Source organism: Oncorhynchus kisutch, linkage group LG20 (assembly GCF_002021735.2).
Source record: "Oncorhynchus kisutch isolate 150728-3 linkage group LG20, Okis_V2, whole genome shotgun sequence".
In the NCBI taxonomy this organism is placed as follows: Eukaryota; Metazoa; Chordata; class Actinopteri; order Salmoniformes; family Salmonidae; genus Oncorhynchus; species Oncorhynchus kisutch.
The window spans coordinates 33,384,837-33,396,992 of record NC_034193.2 but is presented as its reverse complement, the minus strand read 5'-3'; the positions used below and the strand labels follow the sequence as shown (position 1 = coordinate 33,396,992).

At 38.8% G+C, this 12,156-nt stretch overlaps 8 non-coding genes across 8 annotated transcripts; all 8 read right to left on the bottom strand.

Annotated features, from left to right (window-relative positions):
- Nucleotides 1-4,704: 4,704 nt before the first annotated feature.
- Nucleotides 4,705-4,777, bottom strand: trnaq-uug (transfer RNA glutamine (anticodon UUG)). Its single transcript has one exon. It is a non-coding gene; the product is annotated as a tRNA-Gln (tRNA).
- Nucleotides 4,778-5,063: 286 nt separating this feature from the next.
- trnar-ucg (transfer RNA arginine (anticodon UCG)) lies at nt 5,064-5,136 on the bottom strand. The gene has a single exon. It is a non-coding gene; the product is annotated as a tRNA-Arg (tRNA).
- Nucleotides 5,137-6,058: 922 nt separating this feature from the next.
- Nucleotides 6,059-6,131, bottom strand: trnar-ucg (transfer RNA arginine (anticodon UCG)). The gene has a single exon. It is a non-coding gene; the product is annotated as a tRNA-Arg (tRNA).
- A 922-nt stretch (nt 6,132-7,053) lies between these two features.
- On the bottom strand, nt 7,054-7,126 carry trnar-ucg (transfer RNA arginine (anticodon UCG)). The gene has a single exon. It is a non-coding gene; the product is annotated as a tRNA-Arg (tRNA).
- Nucleotides 7,127-8,685: 1,559 nt separating this feature from the next.
- Nucleotides 8,686-8,758, bottom strand: trnaq-uug (transfer RNA glutamine (anticodon UUG)). Its single transcript has one exon. It is a non-coding gene; the product is annotated as a tRNA-Gln (tRNA).
- Nucleotides 8,759-9,680: 922 nt separating this feature from the next.
- trnar-ucg (transfer RNA arginine (anticodon UCG)) lies at nt 9,681-9,753 on the bottom strand. Its single transcript has one exon. It is a non-coding gene; the product is annotated as a tRNA-Arg (tRNA).
- A 1,281-nt stretch (nt 9,754-11,034) lies between these two features.
- Nucleotides 11,035-11,107, bottom strand: trnaq-uug (transfer RNA glutamine (anticodon UUG)). The gene has a single exon. It is a non-coding gene; the product is annotated as a tRNA-Gln (tRNA).
- A 286-nt stretch (nt 11,108-11,393) lies between these two features.
- trnar-ucg (transfer RNA arginine (anticodon UCG)) lies at nt 11,394-11,466 on the bottom strand. The gene has a single exon. It is a non-coding gene; the product is annotated as a tRNA-Arg (tRNA).
- Between the last annotated feature and the right edge of the window lie 690 nt (nt 11,467-12,156).

Below are 12,156 nucleotides of genomic sequence, written 5' to 3'. Positions count from 1 at the left end.
ATGTCCAAGCTTTTCAAAGCAACAAGACCAATGCCTTATTTAGGGAAATTGCAAACATGTACGAATTAGCTGAGCTAATGAAATTAAATGACCCTATTTGACATCATACAGACTTTGCTATGCAACAGTAGACATCAAAGTTGTGAACCTGTCCGAATGAGGAAAGCTAGTGATTTTTAACAAGTACAAAGATACTCTTTCCTTCAATCTTGTGATGCAGATTCAGACACAATAATTCTCAGGCCTTTCAGTCTTAGATTATAAGAGTTGAACAACAATGTCCAAGCTTTTCAAAGCAATGAGACCAATGCTTTATTTCGGGAATTTGCAAACATGTTCAAATTAGCTGAGCTAATGAAATTAAACGACCACGAAGGGACTCGAACCCTCAATCTTCTGATACGAAGTCAGACACCTTATCCATTAGGCCACGCAGTCCATGTGATACATTCCTATTTGACATCATACAGACTTTGCTATGCCACAGTAGACATCAAAGTTGTGAACCTGTCCGAATGAGGAAAGCTAGTGATATTTAACAAGTAAGAAGAGACCTTTTCCCTCAATCTTGCGATGCCGAATCAGACACAATATTTCTCAGGCCTTTCAGTCTTAGATTATAAAAGTTGAACAACAGTGTCCAAGCTTTTCAAAGCAATGAGACCAATGCCTTATTTCTGGAATTTGCAAACATGTTCAAATTAGCTGAGCTAATGAAATTAAACGACCAAGAAGGGACTCGAACACTCAATCTTCTGATTCGAAGTCAGACGCCTTATCCATTAGGCCACGCAGTCTATGTGATACAGCCCTATTTGACATCATACAGACTTTGCTATGCCACAGTACACATCAAAGTTGTGAACCTGTCCGAATGAGGAAAGCTAGTGATATTTAACAAGTAAGAAGAGACCTTTTCCCTCAATCTTGCGATGCCGAATCAGACACAATATTTCTCAGTCCTTTCAGTCTTAGATTATAAAAGTTGAACAACAGTGTCCAAGCTTTTCAAAGCAACAAGACCAATGCCTTATTTAGGGAAATTGCAAACATGTACGAATTAGCTGAGCTAATGAAATTAAATGACCCTATTTGACATCATACAGACTTTGCTATGCAACAGTAGACATCAAAGTTGTGAACCTGTCCGAATGAGGAAAGCTCGTGATATTTAACAAGTAAGAAGAGACCTTTTCCCTCAATCTTGCGATGCCGAATCAGACACAATATTTCTCAGGCCTTTCAGTCTTAGATTATAAAAGTTGAACAACAGTGTCCAAGCTTTTCAAAGCAATGAGAACAATGCCTTATTTTGGGAAGTTGCAAAAATGTTCAAATTAGCTGAGCTAATGAAATTAAACAACCACGAAGGGACTCGAACCCTCAATGTTATTATTCGAAGTCAGACGCCTTATCCATTAGGCCACGCAGTCTATGTGATACATCCCTATTTGACATCATACAGACTTTGCTATGCCACAGTAGACATCAAAGTTGTGAACCTGTCCGAATGAGGAAAGCTCGTGATATTTAACAAGTAAGAAGAGACCTTTTCCCTCAATCTTGCGATGCCGAATCAGACACAATATTTCTCAGGCCTTTCAGTCTTAGATTATAAAAGTTGAACAACAGTGTCCAAGCTTTTCAAAGCAATGAGACCAATGCCTTATTTCGGGAATTTGCAAACATGTTCAAATTAGCTGAGCTAATGAAATTAAAAGACCACGAAGGGACACGAACCCTCAATCTTCTGATTCGAAGTCAGACGCCTTATCCATTAGGCCACGCAGTGTATGTGATACATCCCTATTTGACATCATACAGACTTTGCTATGCCACAGTAGACATCAAAGTTGTGAACCTGTCCGAATGAGGAAAGCTAGTGATATTTAACAAGTAAGAAGAGACCTTTTCCCTCAATCTTGCGATGCCGAATCAGACAAAATATTTCTCAGGCCTTTCAGTCTTAGATTATAAAAGTTGAAGAACAGTGTCCAAGCTTTTCAAAGCAATGAGACCAATGCCTTATTTCGGGAATTTGCAAACATGTTCAAATTAGCTGAGCTAATGAAATTAAACGACCACGAAGGGACTCGAACCCTCAATGTTATTATTCGAAGTCAGACGTCTTATCCATTAGGCCACGCAGTCTATGTGATACATCCCTATTTGACATCATACAGACTTTGCTATGCCACAGTAGACATCAAAGTTGTGAACCTGTCCGAATGAGGAAAGCTCGTGATATTTAACAAGTAAGAAGAGACCTTTTCCCTCAATCTTGCGATGCCGAATCAGACACAATATTTCTCAGGCCTTGCAGTCTTAGATTATTAAAGTTGAACAACAATGTCCAAGCTTTTCAAAGCAACAAGACCAATGCCTTATTTAGGGAAATTGCAAACATGTACGAATTAGCTGAGCTAATGAAATTAAATGACCCTATTTGACATCATACAGACTTTGCTATGCCACAGTAGACATCAAAGTTGTGAACCTGTCCGAATGAGGAAAGCTCGTGATATTTAACAAGTACGAAGAGACCTTTTCCCTCAATCTTGCGATGCCGAATCAGACACAATATTTCTCAGTCCTTTCAGTCTTAGATTATAAAAGTTGAACAACAGTGTCCAAGCTTTTCAAAGCAATGAGAACAATGCCTTACTTTGGGAATTTGCAAACATGTTCAAATTAGCTGAGCTAATGAAATTAAACAACCACGAAGGGACTCGAACCCTCAATGTTATTATTCGAAGTCAGACGCCTTATCCATTAGGCCACGCAGTCTATGTGATACATCCCTATTTGACATCATACAGACTTTGCTATGCCACAGTAGACATCAAAGTTGTGAACCTGTCCGAATGAGGAAAGCTAGTGATATTTAACAAGTAAGAAGAGACCTTTTCCCTCAATCTTGCGATGCCGAATCAGACACAATATTTCTCAGGCCTTTCAGTCTTAGATTATAAAAGTTGAACAACAGTGTCCAAGCTTTTCAAAGCAATGAGACCAATGCCTTATTTCGGGAATTTGCAAACATGTTCAAATTAGCTGAGCTAATAAAATTAAACGAACACGAAGGGACTCGAACCCTCAATCTTCTGATTCGAAGTCAGACGCCTTATCCATTAGGCCACGGAGTCTATGTGATACATTCCTATTTGACATCATACAGACTTTGCTATGCCACAGTAGACATCAAAGTTGTGAACCTGTCCGAATGAGGAAAGCTAGTGATATTTAACAAGTAAGAAGAGACCTTTTCCCTCAATCTTGCGATGCCCAATCAGACACAATATTTCTCAGGCCTTTCAGTCTTAGATTATAAAAGTTGCACAACAGTGTCCAAGCTTTTCAAAGCAATGAGACCAATGCCTTATTTCGGGAATTTGCAAACATGTTCAAATTAGCTGATCTAATGAAATTAAATGACCCTATTTGACATCATACAGACTTTGCTATGCCACAGTAGACATCAAAGTTGTGAACCTGTCCGAATGAGGAAAGCTCGTGATATTTAACAAGTAAGAAGAGACCTTTTCCCTCAATCTTGCGATGCCGAATCAGACACAATATTTCTCAGGCCTTTCAGTCTTAGATTATAAAAGTTGCACAACAGTGTCCAAGCTTTTCAAAGCAACAAGACCAATGCCTTATTTAGGGAAATTGCAAACATGTACGAATTAGCTGAGCTAATGAAATTAAATGACCCTATTTGACATCATACAGACTTTGCTATGCAACAGTAGACATCAAAGTTGTGAACCTGTCCGAATGAGGAAAGCTCGTGATATTTAACAAGTAAGAAGAGACCTTTTCCCTCAATCTTGCGATGCCGAATCAGACACAATATTTCTCAGGCCTTTCAGTCTTAGATTATAAAAGTTGAACAACAATGTCCAAGCTTTTCAAAGCAATGAGACCAATGCCTTATTTTGGGAATTTGCAAACATGTTCAAATTAGCTGAGCTAATGAAATTAAACGACCACGAAGGGACTCGAAACCTCAATCTTCTGATTCGAAGTAAGACGCCTTATCCATTAGGCCACGCAGTCTATGTGATAAATCCCTATTTGACATCATACAGACTTTGCTATGCCACAGTAGACATCAAAGTTGTGAACCTGTCCGAATGAGGAAAGCTCGTGATATTTAACAAGTAATAAGAGACCTTTTCCCTCAATCTTGCGATGCCGAATCAGACACAATATTTCTCAGTCCTTTCAGTCTTAGATTATAAAAGTTGAACAACAGTGTCCAAGCATTTCAAAGCAATGAGAACAATGCCTTATTTTGGGAATTTGCAAAAATGTTCAAATTAGCTGAGCTAATGAAATTAAACAACCACGAAGGGACTCGAACCCTCAATGTTATTATTCGAAATCAGACGCCTTATCCATTAGGCCACGCAGTCTATGTGATACATCCCTATTTGACATCATACAGACTTTGCTATGCCACAGTAGACATCAAAGTTGTGAACCTGTCCGAATGAGGAAAGCTCGTGATATTTAACAAGTAAGAAGAGACCTTTTCCCTCAATCTTGCGATGCCGAATCAGACACAATATTTCTCAGGCCTTTCAGTCTTAGATTATAAAAGTTGAACAACAGTGTCCAAGCTTTTCAAAGCAATGAGACCAATGCCTTATTTCGGGAATTTGCAAACATGTTCAAATTAGCTGAGCTAATGAAATTAAAAGACCACGAAGGGACTCGAACCCTCAATCTTCTGATTCAAAGTCAGACGCCTTATCCATTAGGCCACGCAGTGTATGTGATACATCCCTATTTGACATCATACAGACTTTGCTATGCCACAGTAGACATCAAAGTTGTGAACCTGTCCGAATGAGGAAAGCTAGTGATATTTAACAAGTAAGAAGAGACCTTTTCCCTCAATCTTGCGATGCCGAATCAGACAAAATATTTCTCAGGCCTTTCAGTCTTAGATTATAAAAGTTGAACAACAGTGTCCAAGCTTTTCAAAGCAATGAGACCAATGCCTTATTTCGGGAATTTGCAAACATGTTCAAATTAGCTGAGCTAATGAAATTAAACGACCACGAAGGGACTCGAACCCTCAATCTTCTGATTCGAAGTCAGACGCCTTATCCATTAGGCCACGCAGTCTATGTGATACATTCCTATTTGACATCATACAGACTTTGCTATGCCACAGTAGACATCAAAGTTGTGAACCTGTCCGAATGAGGAAAGCTAGTGATTTTTAACAAGTACAAAGATACTCTTTCCTTCAATCTTGTGATGCAGATTCAGACACAATAATTCTCAGGCCTTGCAGTCTTAGATTATTAAAGTTGAACAACAATGTCCAAGCTTTTCAAAGCAACAAGACCAATGCCTTATTTAGGGAAATTGCAAACATGTACGAATTAGCTGAGCTAATGAAATTAAATGACCCTATTTGACATCATACAGACTTTGCTATGCAACAGTAGACATCAAAGTTGTGAACCTGTCCGAATGAGGAAAGCTCGTGATATTTAACAAGTAAGAAGAGACCTTTTCCCTCAATCTTGCGATGCCGAATCAGACACAATATTTCTCAGGCCTTTCAGTCTTAGATTATAAAAGTTGAACAACAATGTCCAAGCTTTTCAAAGCAATGAGACCAATGCCTTATTTCGGGAATTTGCAAACATGTTCAAATTAGCTGAGCTAATGAAATAAAACAACTACGACGGGACTCGGACCCTCAATCTTCTGATACGAAGTCAGATGCCTTATCCATTAGGCCACGCAGTCTATGTGATACATCCCTATTTGACATCATACAGACTTTGCTATGCCACAGTAGACATCAAATTTGTGAACCTGTCCGAATGAGGAAAGCTAGTGATATTTAACAAGTAAGAAGAGAACTTTTCCCTCAATCTTGCGATGCCGAATCAGACACAATATTTCTCAGGCCTTTCAGTCTTAGATTATAAAAGTTGAACAACAGTGTCCAAGCTTTTCAAAGCAATGAGACCAATGCCTTATTTCGGGAATTTGCAAACATGTTCAAATTAGCTGAGCTAATGAAATTAAACGACCACGAAGGGACTCGAACCCTCAATCTTCTGATTCGAAGTCAGACGCCTTATCCATTAGGCCACGCAGTCTATGTGATACATCCCTATTTGACATCATACAGACTTTGCTATGCCACAGTAGACATCAAAGTTGTGAACCTGTCCGAATGAGGAAAGCTCGTGATATTTAACAAGTAAGAAGAGACCTTTTCCCTCAATCTTGCGATGCCGAATCAGACACAATATTTCTCAGTCCTTTCAGTCTTAGATTATAAAAGTTGAACAACAGTGTCCAAGCTTTTCAAAGCAACAAAACCAATGCCTTATTTAGGGAAATTGCAAACATGTACGAATTAGCTGAGCTAATGAAATTAAATGACCCTATTTGACATCATACAGACTTTGCTATGCAACAGTAGACATCAAAGTTGTGAACCTGTCCGAATGAGGAAAGCTCGTGATATTTAACAAGTAAGAAGAGACCTTTTCCCTCAATCTTGCGATGCCGAATCAGACACAATATTTCTCAGGCCTTTCAGTCTTAGATTATAAAAGTTGAACAACAATGTCCAAGCTTTTCAAAGCAATGAGACCAATGCCTTATTTCGGGAATTTGCAAACATGTTCAAATTAGCTGAGCTAATGAAATAAAACGACTACGACGGGACTCGAACCCTCAATCTTCTGATACGAAGTCAGATGCCTTATCCATTAGGCCACGCAGTCTATGTGATACATCCCTATTTGACATCATACAGACTTTGCTATGCCACAGTAGACATCAAAGTTGTGAACCTGTCCGAATGAGGAAAGCTAGTGATATTTAACAAGTAAGAAGAGACCTTTTCCCTCAATCTTGCGATGCCGAATCAGACACAATATTTCTCAGGCCTTTCAGTCTTAGATTATAAAAGTTGAACAACAGTGTCCAAGCTTTTCAAAGCAATGAGACCAATGCCTTATTTCGGGAATTTGCAAACATGTTCAAATTAGCTGAGCTAATGAAATTAAACGACCACGAAGGGACTCGAACCCTCAATCTTCTGATTCGAAGTCAGACGCCTTATCCATTAGGCCACGCAGTCTATGTGATACATCCCTATTTGACATCATACAGACTTTGCTATGCCACAGTAGACATCAAAGTTGTGAACCTGTCCGAATGAGGAAAGCTCGTGATATTTAACAAGTAAGAAGAGACCTTTTCCCTCAATCTTGCGATGCCGAATCAGACACAATATTTCTCAGTCCTTTCAGTCTTAGATTATAAAAGTTGAACAACAGTGTCCAAGCTTTTCAAAGCAACAAAACCAATGCCTTATTTAGGGAAATTGCAAACATGTACGAATTAGCTGAGCTAATGAAATTAAATGACCCTATTTGACATCATACAGACTTTGCTATGCAACAGTAGACATCAAAGTTGTGAACCTGTCCGAATGAGGAAAGCTCATGATATTTAAACAAGTAAGATGAGACCTTTTCCCTCAATCTTGCGATGCCGAATCAGACACAATATTTCTCAGGCCTTTCAGTCTTAGATTATAAAAGTTGAACAACAATGTCCAAGCTTTTCAAAGCAATGAGACCAATGCCTTATTTCGGGAATTTGCAAACATGTTCAAATTAGCTGAGCTAATGAAGTTAAACAAACATGAAGGGACTCGAAACCTCAATCTTCTGATACGAAGTCAGACGCCTTATCCATTAGGCAACGCAGTCTATGTGATACATTCCTATTTGACATCATACAGACTTTGCTATGCCACAGTAGACATCAAAGTTGTGAACCTGTCCGAATGAGGAAAGCTAGTGATTTTTAACAAGTACAAAGATACTCTTTCCTTCAATCTTGTGATGCAGATTCAGACACAATAATTCTCAGGCCTTGCAGTCTTAGATTATTAAAGTTGAACAACAATGTCCAAGCTTTTCAAAGCAACAAGACCAATGCCTTATTTAGGGAAATTGCAAACATGTACGAATTAGCTGAGCTAATGAAATTAAATGACCCTATTTGACATCATACAGACTTTGCTATGCCACAGTAGACATCAAAGTTGTGAACCTGTCCGAATGAGGAAAGCTCGTGATATTTAACAAGTACGAAGAGACCTTTTCCCTCAATCTTGCGATGCCGAATCAGACACAATATTTCTCAGTCCTTTCAGTCTTAGATTATAAAAGTTGAACAACAGTGTCCAAGCTTTTCAAAGCAATGAGAACAATGCCTTATTTTGGGAATTTGCAAACATGTTCAAATTAGCTGAGCTAATGAAATTAAACAACCACGAAGGGACTCGAACCCTCAATGTTATTATTCGAAGTCAGACGCCTTATCCATTAGGCCACGCAGTCTATGTGATACATCCCTATTTGACATCATACAGACTTTGCTATGCCACAGTAGACATCAAAGTTGTGAACCTGTCCGAATGAGGAAAGCTAGTGATATTTAACAAGTAAGAAGAGACCTTTTCCCTCAATCTTGCGATGCCGAATCAGACACAATATTTCTCAGGCCTTTCAGTCTTAGATTATAAAAGTTGAACAACAGTGTCCAAGCTTTTCAAAGCAATGAGACCAATGCTTTATTTCGGGAATTTGCAAACATGTTCAAATTAGCTGAGCTAATGAAATTAAACGACCACGAAGGGACTCGAACCCTCAATCTTCTGATTCAAAGTCAGACGCCTTATCCATTAGGCCACGCAGTCTATGTGATACATTCCTATTTGACATCATACAGACTTTGCTATGCCACAGTAGACATCAAAGTTGTGAACCTGTCCGAATGAGGAAAGCTCGTGATATTTAACAAGTAAGAAGAGACCTTTTCCCTCAATCTTGCGATGCCGAATCAGACACAATATTTCTCAGTCCTTTCAGTCTTAGATTATAAAAGTTGAACAACAGTGTCCAAGCTTTTCAAAGCAACAAAACCAATGCCTTATTTAGGGAAATTGCAAACATGTACGAATTAGCTGAGCTAATGAAATTAAATGACCCTATTTGACATCATACAGACTTTGCTATGCAACAGTAGACATCAAAGTTGTGAACCTGTCCGAATGAGGAAAGCTCGTGATATTTAACAAGTAAGAAGAGACCTTTTCCCTCAATCTTGCGATGCCGAATCAGACACAATATTTCTCAGGCCTTTCAGTCTTAGATTATAAAAGTTGAACAACAATGTCCAAGCTTTTCAAAGCAATGAGACCAATGCCTTATTTCGGGAATTTGCAAACATGTTCAAATTAGCTGAGCTAATGAAATAAAACGACTACGACGGGACTCGAACCCTCAATCTTCTGATACGAAGTCAGATGCCTTATCCATTAGGCCACGCAGTCTATGTGATACATCCCTATTTGACATCATACAGACTTTGCTATGCCACAGTAGACATCAAAGTTGTGAACCTGTCCGAATGAGGAAAGCTAGTGATATTTAACAAGTAAGAAGAGACCTTTTCCCTCAATCTTGCGATGCCGAATCAGACACAATATTTCTCAGGCCTTTCAGTCTTAGATTATAAAAGTTGAACAACAGTGTCCAAGCTTTTCAAAGCAATGAGACCAATGCCTTATTTCGGGAATTTGCAAACATGTTCAAATTAGCTGAGCTAATGAAATTAAACGACCACGAAGGGACTCGAACCCTCAATCTTCTGATTCGAAGTCAGACGCCTTATCCATTAGGCCACGCAGTCTATGTGATACATCCCTATTTGACATCATACAGACTTTGCTATGCCACAGTAGACATCAAAGTTGTGAACCTGTCCGAATGAGGAAAGCTCGTGATATTTAACAAGTAAGAAGAGACCTTTTCCCTCAATCTTGCGATGCCGAATCAGACACAATATTTCTCAGTCCTTTCAGTCTTAGATTATAAAAGTTGAACAACAGTGTCCAAGCTTTTCAAAGCAACAAAACCAATGCCTTATTTAGGGAAATTGCAAACATGTACGAATTAGCTGAGCTAATGAAATTAAATGACCCTATTTGACATCATACAGACTTTGCTATGCAACAGTAGACATCAAAGTTGTGAACCTGTCCGAATGAGGAAAGCTCATGATATTTAACAAGTAAGATGAGACCTTTTCCCTCAATCTTGCGATGCCGAATCAGACACAATATTTCTCAGGCCTTTCAGTCTTAGATTATAAAAGTTGAACAACAATGTCCAAGCTTTTCAAAGCAATTAGACCAATGCCTTATTTCGGGAATTTGCAAACATGTTCAAATTAGCTGAGCTAATGAAGTTAAACAAACATGAAGGGACTTGAAACCTCAATCTTCTGATAAGAAGTCAGACACCTTATCCATTAGGCAACGCAGTCTATGTGATACATTCCTATTTGACATCATACAGACTTTGCTATGCCACAGTAGACATCAAAGTTGTGAACCTGTCCGAATGAGGAAAGCTCGTGATATTTAACAAGTAATAAGAGACCTTTTCCCTCAATCTTGCGATGCCGAATCAGACACAATATTTCTCAGTCCTTTCAGTCTTAGATTATAAAAGTTGAACAACAGTGTCCAAGCATTTCAAAGCAATGAGAACAATGCCTTATTTTGGGAATTTGCAAAAATGTTCAAATTAGCTGAGCTAATGAAATTAAACAACCACGAAGGGACTCGAACCCTCAATGTTATTATTCGAAATCAGACGCCTTATCCATTAGGCCACGCAGTCTATGTGATACATCCCTATTTGACATCATACAGACTTTGCTATGCCACAGTAGACATCAAAGTTGTGAACCTGTCCGAATGAGGAAAGCTCGTGATATTTAACAAGTAAGAAGAGACCTTTTCCCTCAATCTTGCGATGCCGAATCAGACACAATATTTCTCAGGCCTTTCAGTCTTAGATTATAAAAGTTGAACAACAGTGTCCAAGCTTTTCAAAGCAATGAGACCAATGCCTTATTTCGGGAATTTGCAAACATGTTCAAATTAGCTGAGCTAATGAAATTAAAAGACCACGAAGGGACTCGAACCCTCAATCTTCTGATTCAAAGTCAGACGCCTTATCCATTAGGCCACGCAGTGTATGTGATACATCCCTATTTGACATCATACAGACTTTGCTATGCCACAGTAGACATCAAAGTTGTGAACCTGTCCGAATGAGGAAAGCTAGTGATATTTAACAAGTAAGAAGAGACCTTTTCCCTCAATCTTGCGATGCCGAATCAGACAAAATATTTCTCAGGCCTTTCAGTCTTAGATTATAAAAGTTGAACAACAGTGTCCAAGCTTTTCAAAGCAATGAGACCAATGCCTTATTTCGGGAATTTGCAAACATGTTCAAATTAGCTGAGCTAATGAAATTAAACGACCACGAAGGGACTCGAACCCTCAATCTTCTGATTCGAAGTCAGACGCCTTATCCATTAGGCCACGCAGTCTATGTGATACATTCCTATTTGACATCATACAGACTTTGCTATGCCACAGTAGACATCAAAGTTGTGAACCTGTCCGAATGAGGAAAGCTAGTGATTTTTAACAAGTACAAAGATACTCTTTCCTTCAATCTTGTGATGCAGATTCAGACACAATAATTCTCAGGCCTTGCAGTCTTAGATTATTAAAGTTGAACAACAATGTCCAAGCTTTTCAAAGCAACAAGACCAATGCCTTATTTAGGGAAATTGCAAACATGTACGAATTAGCTGAGCTAATGAAATTAAATGACCCTATTTGACATCATACAGACTTTGCTATGCAACAGTAGACATCAAAGTTGTGAACCTGTCCGAATGAGGAAAGCTCGTGATATTTAACAAGTAAGAAGAGACCTTTTCCCTCAATCTTGCGATGCCGAATCAGACACAATATTTCTCAGGCCTTTCAGTCTTAGATTATAAAAGTTGAACAACAATGTCCAAGCTTTTCAAAGCAATGAGACCAATGCCTTATTTCGGGAATTTGCAAACATGTTCAAATTAGCTGAGCTAATGAAATAAAACAACTACGACGGGACTCGGACCCTCAATCTTCTGATACGAAGTCAGATGCCTTATCCATTAGGCCACGCAGTCTATGTGATACATCCCTATTTGACATCATACAGACTTTGCTATGCCACAGTAGAC